Genomic DNA, 14387 nt, shown 5'->3' with positions numbered 1-14387 from the left:
TAGACAGCGTCACCAGATTCCCTCCAGCCCTTTCAGAATCCCTTCCCTCTCCCTCATTATCTTGTGGCTGGATAGATGAGGGCTTGAGACAGAGACTGATTAAAGCCAAAATATCATTTGGGGGTTTCAGTGTAATGTACATATCACCTGATGTTTTTATTCCCCCCCCCCCCCCCCCCCCCAATTTGTAGCTTTTCACTTACTCAAAGCACAGCTCCTGCTCACTTTGGTAGCATTTGTAAGCACTCAACATATCATGCTCCAGAGCTGTGATCCAGGAGCCCAGCAAAGGAGGGAGACCTTATTAGCGACCCTTTGTGGGAAATCTGGTTTTAGAGACTTGGCACGTTTCACATAAGAGTGTAAAGGTCTCAGTTCTCGGGGACAGTCCCACATTGTATAACCACAAGACAAGATCATCTTTACTCCTGTGCACTATGCTCCCCTGTTCCCTACGTGACTTGCAACTTCTGCAAGAAATCACGTACTTGGTCTTCTGTTCCTTCATTGCATAACCCCGATTCATATCCAGCACAGGTCCATGCTGGCCCCTGAATTACCAAGAAAAAGGGTTTACATGAGTATATCATTAAAGACTGTTTTGTAGCACATAGATTGAAGGGGCTCAAATTAGGCTGCAGTAGCTGTATTTGAGAGCTTGGCAAACCAGCCCTACTGTTTTTTTACTAATGTCAGTTCCCTGCAGTTTTAACAGAGGGAAACTGACTATAAAGAAACCCCAGCATGGCCTGGCACAGCAGCATCAGCATGGTTCAGGAGCACACAACTCTGTGCCACCAGGCTTAGCTACGTTCAGGCCACAGAGAGAGTTAGGTTCCTAAATCCCATTCATTGCAAGAAGGCTTCTGGAGCTTCACTCAAAAGTAGTCTGGGACCAGCTGTGGAAGTAACAGCAACAGTCAGTTATCTTTTGTGTGCACAAGCCCTGGAAGAGCAGAGATGCATTGTATCACAGATGTCTGACAGCTGTGTCCTCTAGTGCTTTTAACCCTGACTGCCTTTCACTCTCCCTGTCCCGTCTCTTCCTTGTCTTCTTGGATCTGTTCTTCTAGGAACATCCTTCAGCCATTCCCACTTCCCCTCCTAGCTACCCATCCAGTCCGTTTCCCCCATCCCCTTCTCCAGGCAGCTCTAGTCCTCCTGGCAGACCCTACCAATCTCCTGCCCTCATCAGCCTCAGCCTTGAACTGCAGTTGCTGAGAGGGAAGGCTCAGGGTGACAAAACCTGTGTGTTACCAGCACCCCACCCCAACAAAAAAAAAAGTGTATATATTTATTTTTTTTTTTATATCAGGCTGAGGGAAATGTCCAGAGTGCAAAATTTCATCCCAAATAGTAGATACTTGGCAATTGAAAAAACCTGTCAAAATGCAAAGATTTTGACAGTCATGCTCAGCGAGCAAAGCAGGCAAACCCCTCCATGGCTTGCAGCAGTCTGCCTTCCAGCAAGGCCTTCTGGAGTCCCAGCACAGGGCTTTGGGGCAGGTCCACATCTCCAGAGCAGAAGGAGCAGCAGCCCAGATGGAGCTAAATAAAGGCCAAGAGCCAGCAAGCATGTGCTTGAGCCTGTCCCAGAGAGTACTGATGCTGCAGTCATCCTTTCATCTCCCTTCACAGCTCAACCAGGGACCGGATTTGGCTTTTTGTGTGTGCAATGAGCCCCCTCAACCTCTTGTGCCCACCTTGTGCAGGGCTTCCTCCACTGCTCCACAATCTGCTGTGGCTCCTCTAAGAGGGCCAGATAACTTGATTTCAGCTGATAAAGGGGCTGCCTTCAAAGGAGAAGGGAGGCAGAAGCCATCTGGTCTGGCCTGATATCTCTTTCCAGTACTGTCAACAGGAGGCTGAGGATACGAGCTGGAGCCAGATGGAGACCAGCTCTATCACAGGTGTCATGGTTTAACCCCAGCCAGCAACCAAGTACCATACAGCCACTCACTCCCTCCCCCATTCACCCAGAGGGATTGGGGGGGGGGGGGGAATTGGTGTCACAGCACTATCAAAACTAGCCAGCTGCAACAAGGCTTTTACCATCCCATACCAGGTTAACTTCAATAAGTAGTTCCTGCACCTCGCCCCAGCACAGCCACCAATCCCCCACAAGGTTTCAAAAGTTCATCTACTGTCCACACTGCTTCTTCATCCTCTTCAGGCCAGGCCACCCTACTTCCTGCCTCTCCTGTATCCAGAGCTTCTCTCTCTCCTCCCTCTGCTTCTTCCAGGTCTCTCTTTATCTGGAGCTCCTCTTCCATACCCCTTAGAGCTACTTAACTACTTAGCGGGAACCAGCCACAGCTGCACATTATCCACATCAGCCAACCCGCTGCCCCTGAAGCCAGCCCACAGCTGTATATTATCACTGTTAATTAACCTGCCTTCATTCCTCTATAATTCCTCTACAAATTGGAAAGGAATGTAACACTTGAGGGTTAAGATAAGAACAATTTAATAATTGAAACAGAATAAAAATGAAAGAACAATAATGACAATAACAGTTATAATAAGGGGGGGACGATGACAGCGACAAATAAAATCCAAAGGGAAAGGAAGAAAGAAAACAAGTGATGCACAATACAACCGCTCACCACCTGCTGACCGATGCCCAGCCAGTCCCTGAGCAACAATTGGCAGGCCCCGGCAACCTCCCCCCAAGCTTATATGCCAAGCATGACGTCCCATGGTATGGAACACCTCTTTGGCTGGTTCAGGTCAGCTGACCTGGCTGTGTCCCCTTCCACTTCCTTGTGCCCCTCCAGCCGCCTTGCTGGCAAGGCCTGAGAAACTGAACAGTCCTTGACTTAGTATAAACATTACCCAGCAACAACTAAAAACATCAGTGTGCTATCAACATTGTTCTCATATCAGAGCCAAAACGCAGTGCTGTACTAGCTACTAAGAAGAAAATTAACTCCATCTCAGCTGAAACCAGGACAGCAGAGAACACGGATGGGAAACAAATTCTCCTTTACAAATGTTCTCCTTGTGCTGTATAATAGTGTCTGTTTGCCTTTATTTCAAACAGCTTCTGCCAAGCCCAGTTTACCTCAATATTTAAGGTATGCTCTGGTCTTTGATCAGTCTGCTGTGCTATGTGAAAGATAACAGTGCTAAATATCTTCAGATGCTCATGAGGGACAGCCGGGAATGTGGCTGGCATTTTGTGTGCTGCTGACTTTAAGCTCAACGTGGTAAAACACTAACCATGCTTATTATTCCCATCCGCATCATCAGGCAGTGTTGTGGCTGTCTGACACCTTGCTGAGCTGAGCCCCAGCAGGTGGTGGCATGGGGCTGGCAGGCTCTCTAGGCCCTTTGCAGTGCATAAACTGCAGTGCTACAACTGAGGGAACTGGGAGCAAGCTTTGCAAATAGGGGAGAAGATGAGAACTGCTACTTCTGGGAATAAAAATAGTTTTTTCTTTAAGAACCTCAGTTTTGCACTTTTTTTTTTTTTACACGATTGGGAGGGGAAGAAGTGTCCCTGCCCTTCGGAGACAGAATAATTTATAAGCCACATTTATAAAAATTGGTAATTTCCCATTGTCAGCTTCTGTGCCTTCATCTCAACTTCCCTGATTAGTCACATAATGAGGATATTTCAAATACAAATGTGTCAAGGGAGAATGGGAGCCACACAGTGCTTAATCAGAGGAGAATCTGTATTCCCCTGAATGCTAATTAGTCATGGAGACACAGATGTGGGGGATGGGGGCAATGTGAGCTCTTATTTTAGAAGCTGAAATGATTTGTGCCTTCACAATTTCTCGTGCAGGGTTGGAAAGCCGCACCAAGGTAGAGAGCAACTTGAGATCTTTTGCATCCCTGCCTCTCAGACATGTTTGCTGTGCTGCTGCTCCTGCTGCTGTTTGCAGGGTTATTTCTGTCACAAGCTTGGCTGAACAGAAACTCTCTCCTTATAAATATGGAAATCTGATGACTGAGCTCTCCATGTCTTGGGACAAGTTCAAAGCATTGTGCTAAAGAGAAAAGGGCTGCTGAGCACTCATCTTGGCAGCTTTGTTTACTAGTGGAGAAAAATCAGTAAGGTTTTAATGCTGGGATCCACCTTTGCAGGATGGGCAAGTGACCTCTCAAGCCATGCTCAGGGTAACAAGCTGATGACTTTGAACTGGTGTCCAAGCCTGAGCGTGGCGAGGTGAGGACAAGAGCGGTCCTGCTTGCCTGGCGCTGCCTTCTCAAAGCCATTGGTGTTGCCCACCAAAGTCCTGGCAGTACCCATCGGCCTGGATTGTGGGGTCAGGAGGCAGTGCTAGGTGGGTACAAAAGCATGGGCTGAGTCCCCTGCTCTGTCCAGGCTAAACTGGTGTCCACTGCTGAGATCCCCACCTGTCTGCAGTGTGACAAATATGCTTGGTATGTGAGCCTTGGGCAGCTGCTCATCTTTTGGGTTTGGTTGGAAGAGTCTATGTTTTTAGATTTGGTAAAGAGCTTTGAATGCTACTGTGTCGCGATGGAGGGAAGACACAGTCACTCAATATGAGTGATCAGCAGACTTCGTTTATTGTCCCTTACAGTCACCTTTTATGCCTTGTTATAATTAGCTCATACATATTACAAAAGTTAAGCTCATTATTGGTTAGTTGCCTAAATACCAAGCCCGCCCCTAGTTTCTCTTCTGTAGTTATCTGTTCCCACCTGCAACATTCTGTTCCCACCAAAATCTTCCTGTTATTGTGTAACAAGAACAGCCAAAGACAGTGTATTTTTGCTTTACTTCAGATAAGCTGAGAGCGATGTGCATTTTTGTCCAGCCAGCTGGACTATGTCTATGTGACCCTTTTCAGCTAGCCAGTTATCCACACTACTGGGCATCCATTATTATTCCTGAGAAATCTCTTGAAACCTCTGTCCTGGAGCGGTGTCCCCCCCAGTGCTCCTTCAGGGCTTTGTTTGGATCCTGCTTTACAGCCTGTATCCTTTCCTTGGTTTTCTTTGCAACCTCCTTCCTGGGGCCAGAGGTGGCTTTTATCTTGGACAAATGCACAGGTATTTGCTCTTCCCTTAACATCCTCACTATTTGCATTTGTAGCATTCCCAGATCTTCAGCTTCCCTAGAAAGCGGAGTGCTGAGTCCTTGAGATTTCCGTGCTGTTGACTTTAACTCTCCTGAGGTAGTTTTGGCCAAGTAGCTGAAGGGAGATGCAGTAATTCCCTGCTGAAAGCCCTCACAAGATCCCTCCAAGCCCTTGCTTGTGAGTGCAGGCTGAGTAAACTTGTTCTGAACCCCGAGTATAAACTCAGCTTGTCTAGACAGAAAACAGCCTGCCCAGGGTGCCTTGGGTTGAAGGGTAAGAGGTCTGACAAATGCAAAGTAGGTGTGCGATAGAGAGGGCAGCCTGTGGTTTAGAAATTAATCTAGAGGCTGAAAAATGTTCTACAGTCTTCACACATCTCATTTTCATTCCAGAAATATCTGACATCAAGCTGACACTTTGCAGGCGGCATTGTTGGTTGTGTGGGTCTTGCTGTTGACTTGAAACCTCAGTCAAAGAGCCTTCAGAGCTGGACACCCCTGCCCTTAGAGAGAGGGGGGATTTACTACATGCAGGAGAAAAGCAGGATGAAGAATGATCAGTGGAGGAGTGAACAGGAGGAGCAATCAAACAGCTCAGAAGAGGATCTGAGGGATTGGATTAAAAGTGCCAGGGGTATTCCAGGAGCAAAAAGCAAGACCTTGTTCATCTTACATAAATAGGAGTTGAATGTATAAAAATCAGCAGCCTTTCTTAAAAAAAGAGTCCTAACTGCTAACTAGAAAAGAACAAGTGGCCCCAGAGGTATGCTAGTAATAGCTGTGACATTGAACTACTGATTGGAGCCCTTGGTCTGTTGAAAGGTATGGACGTGGAGCTGTCCCAGCTTTTCCTGCTATTGTTCTTACAGCCAGAGGCTCTGAAAGCTTAGCAATGTCAGATTTTAATCCATGCTGGATCCAGTCCATGGCCTATGAAAATGATTATTCGATCTCCAGGATGTTGGAGGGAACTTACATCACTGGAACAGGACTCCCCTACTCATTTGTACTGTGCAGGGATATTTTGTCATAATATATAATCTCTGCAGTACTTTCCAGAACCAGCCAATATTTTTAGTGTTTCCCTCAGGCAAGCTTTGATCTCATCTTTTATGTACAGCTGGAATAGCCTAGCTGTGTGTGGAGAGGATCCGTAAACTATTCTGTATATGCCCATGACTCTGGCATTTCAGGAGTGATGGCACCACTTGTCTTGCACTTTCCTAGCCAGTTTCTTTGGGTGTTGGGGTTGTCCATGGGAAGGACTCTGCCATGTGGGAGAGTCTCTGCTTGTCTTAATTTCAGGCAGAAAACTCAACTCTCTTTGAAAACAGACTTTTCCTCTGTGTGATGCTCCTTTAAAGCTCTGAAGGAGTAAAGATAGGACATACCTTTGAAAGAAGCTCTAAACACTAACCCACAAGTATGAATTCAGATGCTACAAGATCCTGCTGTGGTCCCTTATGAAGAGCACCAGGGCTGTGCAGAGCACTGCAATTTTCTATAGGATGCAGCTACAGCATGTAGCCAAGAGCCTAGGCTCCTGTTCCTGCCTCTATACTCCAAACACACCATGACCTTGGCTGTGACACGTGTCTCAATTTTTAATAATTTTGAGGATATCCTCACTCATGAATTGAGGTTTAAAGAGCAGTTGTAGAGTTGTTTGGGGTTTTTTGAGATCCTGGTTTGGCCAGATGCCAGTCGCTAAACTGACTCATACAACACCTACCAAGGAATTTGTGATGCTTTATTGCCTTAAATACTCATATGTCTCATGTTGCACCTCAGAGATATGTGTACAAAAGGAAAGGTGTAATGCCCTCGTGTATATATATATCCTTTACAAGGAAGGAAATGTTTTGGTATTGTAGCATCCTGAAAACATACCTCAGTTAATAGCTGGTTTTAAATAGTTATTGCATGCCAGCTGCTTGGCAAGTACTGCAAGCAGTGGGAAGCGCAGTGTGGCATTTCTCTAACTTGCAATGTTAATGATCCAATTTAAGTTTTGTAAAGTTAGCACAAAATACCAAACCTATAAACACATGTGATAATAGTGGTGGCTGGTGCTTATATGCATGAGAAGAGCCTGAAGGGAAATATGACGTTAAATATACTCTATCATGATTGAAAGGAAAGGACCAGGGGCTGCTTGTACTGCTGGTTTCTCAGAGGGAAATCTTAACAGAAATCATGTAATTACTCCCATTTTTCTTCCTTGTCCCTCAGTTGCTTTCCCAAAGTATTTGGTCTACTTAGTGAGTTGGTGCTTCCTCTGTTACTGTAGACTCCCAGGATTAGTCATACATCATCATCTAAAAAAAAGGGACTTTCTTCCCTGTGCTGCAAATGTCATTTTTTATTAGGAAAACAGACCTCTGAAATGTCTTGTTCCCTTTCCGCAGCTTATACCTTTCTGTTTGCTTCATTTTGTTCAGCGTGAATGTGACAGTCGGGCAGACCCTTCACAGCTGGGGCTTCAAGGGAGTGTTTCAGTGCAAGCACTGTGGCATGTGAAGGCAGACTGGTACTTCTGCCCCCATTTGAAACAAAGCAAAGATCCAAATTCCTCATTATCTGCCAGTGAGTTGAGCTACACCAACTGCAGGTATACACAGTAGAAAGTCATCTTGGTGCAGTTCTGGTTCAATTTAATTAATAAGACTTGAGAGTTTAATCATGCAGCAATATTAACACTGCTGGCTTTTGAATTGCTGAAAAAATGGCTTCAAATACTGGTTTGTCTTACAATTATAAATGACTTGGGTTTAAAATCTGGGTCCTGTAGTGGATATTGCAGGCCTAATTTGTTATTGTTAAATAAGATCTTTTCAGCATTTGCTCAGAAAAGAAAACCAGCAATGTTGTAAGTGGTGCATTGGCAGAACTAGTAGAAAGTCAATAAACAGTTGCTGTTTATTGCTTTTTTGAAACTGAGTCAGTAGCTATCAGACTGTATTTCAGTGCATCGGTTGCTGTGTCACCAAAGTGCCATTTATTTTCACTTTGGTATGGGGTGACGATGCTGAGATGAGTGATTAGTGCTTTGGATCCAGCAGTTTGCACATGTTGATGAAAAGTGCTGACCACATCTTCCTGGGGAGCCTTCTGCTCTGGTCACCATATGATTCTGGAGTTCCTTCAACATGTGAGACCTAGAAAAAAGATGTTTTTCTTCAGCTCACCCAGAGAAGGCCAGCCATGGTCCTTGGAAGTGGGTAGAGGAGTTTGGAGAACCTCTCGTTCCTGGGATAAACTGGTGTTCTGCCTAAATGAGTCTGGCTTAGAAGCAGGCTCCTCTCTTATTAAGACAGATGGAGAGAGTGACCTAAAGCGATCAGGGATCTTATCAGCTCTCACCAAATTCAGATCAGCTCTGTTGACTTTCTGTGTGACAAATCAGTTTCTAACCCAGGCTTAAAATCCTCCAGCAACACCAATTCCATAACTTCATCAGGCTAACGTGCAGCTCCTTAGCCTTACCTCTACAGTTTTCCCTGCTGTTTCCTTGCAACCCTGCTGCAGTTTAAGGTAATAATTTCTTGTTCTGGTGATCAGAAACATAGGGGGAAAAAATTACTCCCTTTTTCTCTCTGGCAGCCCTTTCTCTATCTGAAGACAGCTATTATATCCCTCCTTAGTCTTCCCCTTTCTTCTCTGAACACCCCCATTCTTCCAGTGTTCCTGGATGGTTGTAGCTTCTAGCTTTTATCTATAGGACTGCTAAGGGGATTAGATCTTCCTTGATATAATGGGCTCCAAAACTGAATGTTTAAGCTAGAGCTCAAGGGATGCAGAGAGCATGAGAGTCTTTTGTGAGGTTTGCAGGTTCCATTCCTGCCATACATGTGACACTTTCTCTTGCCAAACATGCCATTACTAACCATTGTTCAGCTATAATGGTTAATGCTGTTTCTCACATAGATAGACAGACTATGCACATCTTGGTTCCCAGTGGTTTTTTTTAAAGCACTCTATGTTTATAGATATTTCATGTTTATATTGTAGTGGTACCTAGAGGCCACAGGGGTCTGTTGTCCAAAACACTGTAAGATTGTGTTTTTACATACCCACCTGTGCACATCAGAGTCCCCTCCCCAGAAGCCTACTGCCTACAGCTGCATTTCTCAGGATAACCTAGTGCAGTACAGCTTGAGGCAGAATGAATCTGCAGACAGCATATCATTTTCTGTTCCTAGGGCAGAGAGACTGAAGGCATAAAAATTTATTAGCAGGAGCAGTCTTCTAGCCCGAGAGTCTGGGATGAAAACATGGGAATGATAGAAACTTCCTGATGACCCAAATATACCCCCTGTATTTGGGGTACATGTAGTTTCTCACTTGTTCTTCTGCTCACTAAGTCAGTTTCTTGTGCTATCAAATTTTCAAATTCAATGTTTGATGTGGAAAAGAAGCAAAACACTTGGGCTTGTCCTTTCTCGTTAGTATTTATTTTCAGTGTGTGTGATCCACATGGGCAGCTTCAGAAAGCAGGAGTCTGCTGGGCTGTGAACGCTCATTGTAGGCTGTCACACACATGTTGGTACCAAGACTTCCAGCATCTTTAAGTTAGGCAGAAGACAGCAAGCACATCATTGGTTGGTACTGGAGAAAGACAAAGGTTAGCTGGATGATATTCGTGAGCAGTCAGTTCATAATGATTCAGTTGATGATGATCAGACCAAAGCCTCTGAACTTTGGAGAGAAGTGGTGGCTAAAGCCCTGTATATTGGGTCATTCCTTGAGATTGGAGGGTAAGGGCAATCTTCCTCCTCTGCTTTATCAAAAAGCAGAGCTGCTTTAATGATCGTATTTCCCACAGACAGCAGAGTGGAGAACATTTGCTTAGGGCTGTAAACGTGACTGATTTTTAGGATTGGGAAGGGTGGGCAGATAGAGACATCTCAGTTCCTAGCTATGTTTTTAAGGGGCAGCTGAAGGCCGCAGGAACTGTGTGTGCCCATTCCTTTTTCATACCGCTGTGATAAGCAGGTCTTGGAAATTCTTGAAGTTTGTAGGAGATAACTTCTTGTCACAAGTACTCAGTGAGCCAACTAGGAAAGATGCCAAGTCTAGCTTGCTATTTGTGAATAGAGAAGGACTTGTGGGGGATGTGATGGTAGGTGGCTGTCTTGGCCACAGTGATCACGAAATGGTTGAGCTTAAAATTTTCAGTGCAATGAGAAAAAAGGTCAGCAGAGTTGCTACCCTGGATTTCAAGAGAGCAAACTTTAAGCTATTCAGGGAGCTATTTAGCAGAGTACCCTGGGAATCTGCTTTTGAGGGCTTAGGGGTCCATGAGTACTGGTCAGTTTTTAAGAACTACCTTTTAGAAGCACAGGAGCAGGCAATCCCATTAAGTCCTAAGTCAAGCAAGCGGGGCAGAAGACCAGCTTGTATGAACAGGGAACTCCTTGTGGAGCTCAAGAGGAAAAAGAAATTGTATGATCTCTGGAAGCGAGGTCATGCTTCGCATGAAGAGTACAGAGCTGTGGCTCATATATGCAAGGAGAAGACACAAAAGGCCAAAGCTCAACTAGAGTTGAAACTGGTCAATGTTGTGTCAGATAACAAGAAAGTTTTTAAAGTATGTTAATAGCAAGAGGAGGTCTAAAGAAAACATTGGACCAATACTTGTTGCAGGTGGTCACCTGACTAATAGGGATGAATTAAAATCAGAGGCATTCAATTCTTTTTTTACCTCAGTCTTTAATAATACTGATAAGACCTTGGGCTGCCCGGTCTCCTGAATCGAAGGACCAAGACTGTGCGAACAGTGCCTTTCCATTTGTGGACACTGAAATTGTAAGGGACCAGCTGTATCAGCTGAATGTTCACAAGTCCATGGGGCCTGATGGGATTCATCCCAGAGTTCTGAAAGAGCTAGAGGATGTTACGGCAGGGCCCCTCTCGATCATCTACCAAAGGTCTTGAGAGTCTGGGGAGGTCCCTGCTGACTGGAAGCTAGCCACTGTTATTCCAATTTACAAAAAGGGCGTGAGAGAAGACCCAGGGAACTACAGACCTGTTAGTCTAACCTCAGTTCCTGGAAAAATTATGGAGAAGGTTATACTGAATACTATTGAAAGGCATTCGAAGGACAATGCAATCATCAGGCACAGTCAACATGGGTTCACAAAGGGAAAGTCCTGATTAATTAATATGATAACCTTCTACAATAAGGTCACCCACCTAGTGGATGAAGGGAAGATGGTGGATATAGGTTTTTTGGATTTTAGTAAGGCTTCTGATATTGACCCTCACAGCACCCTTCTGGACAGGTTGTCCAACTGTGGAATGAGCAGGTTCATGGTGCACTGGGTGAAGAACTGGCTGAAGGGCAGAGCTCAAAGGGTTGTAGTGAATGGGGCTACATCTGGCTGGTGACCATTGACCAGCAGTGTTCCTCAGGGTTCAATTCTAGGGCCAGTTCCATTCAATATTTTTATCAATATTCTGGATGCAGAAGTTGAATGCACCCTTAGCAGGTTTGCTGAGGATATTAAACTGGGAGGTGCTGTTGACTCCCTTGAGGGACAAGAGGACTTGCACAGGATCTAGTTAGATTGGAGCATTGGGCTATGATTAATGGGATCACAGAGTCATAGAATGGTTGAGTTTGGAAGGGATCTCTGGAGATCATCTAGTCCAACCCCCCATGCTAAAGCAGGTTCACCAGAGCAGGTTGCACAGAATCATGTCCAGGCAGGTTTTGAATGTCTCCAGAGAAGGAGACTATAACCTCTCTGGGAAGCCTGTTCCAGTGGTCTGTCACCCTCAAGGTAAAGAAGTTCTTCCTCATATTCAGATGGAACTTCCTGTGTTGCAGTTTGTACCTGTTGCCCCTTGTCCTGTTGCTAGACACCACTGAAAAGCATCTGCCCCCATCCTCTTGACACTCGCTGTTAAGATATTTGTAGACATTGATAAGATCCCCTCTCAGTTTTCTCTTCCCCAGGCTAAACAGGCCCAGCTCTCTCAGCCTTTCCTCATCAGCTAGATGCTCCAGTCCCCTCATCATCTTGGTAGCCCTCCACTGGACCCCCTCCAGTAGTTCCCTGTCTCTCTTGAAGTGGGGAGCCCAGAACTGGACACAGTACTCTAGATGCGGCCTCACCAGGGCAGAGCAGAGGAGGAGGATAACGTCCCTTGACCTGCTGGCTGCACTCCTCCTAATGCACCCCAGGATCCCATTGGCCTTCATGGCCACAAGGGCACACTGCTGGCTCATGGGCAACTTGTTGTCCACCAAAACTCCCAGGTCTTTCTCTGCAGAGCTGCCTTCCATCAGGTCAACCCCCAGCCTGTGCTGGTGCATGGGGTTGTTCCTCCTGAGGTGCAGGACCTTACACTTGCCTTTGTTGACCTTCATTAGGTTCCTCTCTGCCCAGCTCTCTAGCCTGTCCAGGTCTCGCTGAATGGCAGCACAGCCTTCTGGTGTATCAGACACTCCGCCCAGTTTTGTATCATCTGCAAACTCGCTGAGGGTGCACTCTGTCCCTTCATCCAGGTCAGTGATGAATAAGCTGAACAGGACTGGATGCAGGAATGACCCCTGGGGAACACCACTAGCTACAGGCCTCTAGCTAGACTCTGCACTGCTGATCACAATCCTCCAAGCTCTGCCATTCAGCCAGTTCTCAATCCACCTCACTGTCTGCTTATCTAGCGCACACTTCCTGAGCTTACCTATCAGGATGTTATGGGAGACAGTGTCAAAAGCCTTGCTGAGGTCAAGGTAGACTGTAGAGGAATTATAGAGAACTGTATGAAAAGTTTATTTGTAAAAAGTTTGTGATGGTTGGTAAAAACATGAGGTATGAAATGTTAAGAAGAAAAAGAAGGGGGAATTGTAGAAGAATGAAGCTGGGTTAATTAACATTGATAACATACAGCTGTGAGCTGGAGGGTTGGCTGATGTAGATAAGGTGCAGCTGTGGCTGGTTCTGTTAATTGGTTGGGCAGCCAATGAAGAGAGGGGAGAAAGAAGCAGAGAATACATACCCTGGGTGAGGAGAGATGAGAAGGTAGTAGCAGGGACTGGTATGAAGAGTATGCTGGTATGAGATGGTAAAAGACCTTGTTATAGCTGGCTAGTTTGGAGAGGGCTGTAACAGTAGACAACATCCACTGCTCTCCCTGCATATGCCCATCCAGTCATTCCATCATAGAAGGCTATCAGGTTGGTCAGGCATGATTTCCCCTTGGTGAATCCATGCTGACTGTTCCTGATGACCTTCTTTTCCTCCACATGTTTAGAGATGATTCATGGATCATCTCTTGGTGTGGACTGGTGGTGTTATGGGTTCTGCTGGTGTGTCCTTCATCATCCCCACCTCCAGTGGCAGGGGTGCAGTCTCCACCAGTTGCCAGGCCTCCTCTGTAGTTAGTAGGGGGAAAAGGAAGACACGTCTCCAGGGATGTTTTCATCTCCTTTTAAGATGAGTGTCTAAGACAGGATGGAATGAATCACTCTTTGAAAATTATCTTTTTCTTTTCTGGTGGTCTAGGAAGCCTTTTCTATTTGTTTGGTCTAGAGTCCAGCTTTGAGATTACTCTAGCAAAGTCCTCTGGTCCAGGACCAGAGTCCAGATCCTCAAAGGCACCTCAGAACATTTCTCCTCTCCTGTTGTTCATGCAAGTTGGCCAGGCCCTTTCCCTGACACGTGAACTGCTGGCTGTGGGCTCCTTCCATGTGGGAGCTCGTGTTCAAGTGCTGGACTGCACCAGCATAGGAGGTGGTATCTGGCCATTGCACCATGTCCTTTACCATAACGTGTCTACTTCTATACCTTCCTGCAGCCAGCAGGTTGGGGCTCCAAGGATTTGGTTGTGTTCAGTAGCACTACAAAGCATCCAGCTCTTGTCATGCTTTTTAAAAACAGCTGTATCCTGCCTTTTCTCAGACTGTCAGAGAAAAGGTTCTTGTCTGGGAAGCCTGGACCCAGGTGGTGGCCTGCCACTTTACCACCTTACACATGCCATATACCTGGATTAGCTGGTCTGCAAGTAGGTGTGATGGGGCAGATTCCATGTTTGGGGAGCTTTGATTTTTTGGGGAATTTCAGTGACAGTGAAAGGTGCTGTGCTGACAGATACTGAAATTAAATCTTTCCAGTTAGCCACAGAATAAATCCAGATTTGGAAGTAGTCTTCTTCATTCCTCTCCAAGAGGGACCAGAGATTGAATTCTCCTACTCATTCAGTCCTCATTTCTTCTGAGCTGGACTTTCACGCAGCTGGTCACGAGCTTTTTGGTTTTAATCATGAGGTTGACTGGTCCACTTGGAACTCAGCTGAAACTGTAAATGCGTTTTGTACAACACCC

At 45.7% G+C, this 14387-nt stretch overlaps 1 protein-coding gene across 10 annotated transcripts in view; it reads left to right on the top strand.

Annotated features, from left to right (window-relative positions):
- Positions 1-14387, top strand: part of LOC121080507 (protein FAM219A-like) — a 198874-nt gene that overhangs the window by 95704 nt on the left and 88783 nt on the right. The gene's annotated exons all lie outside the window — the stretch shown is intronic.

This window comes from Falco naumanni, chromosome W (genome assembly GCF_017639655.2).
Source record: "Falco naumanni isolate bFalNau1 chromosome W, bFalNau1.pat, whole genome shotgun sequence".
NCBI lineage: Eukaryota > Metazoa > Chordata > Aves > Falconiformes > Falconidae > Falco > Falco naumanni.
The sequence above is the reverse complement of the archived record's forward strand: the minus strand, read 5'-3'. Positions and strand labels throughout refer to the sequence as shown.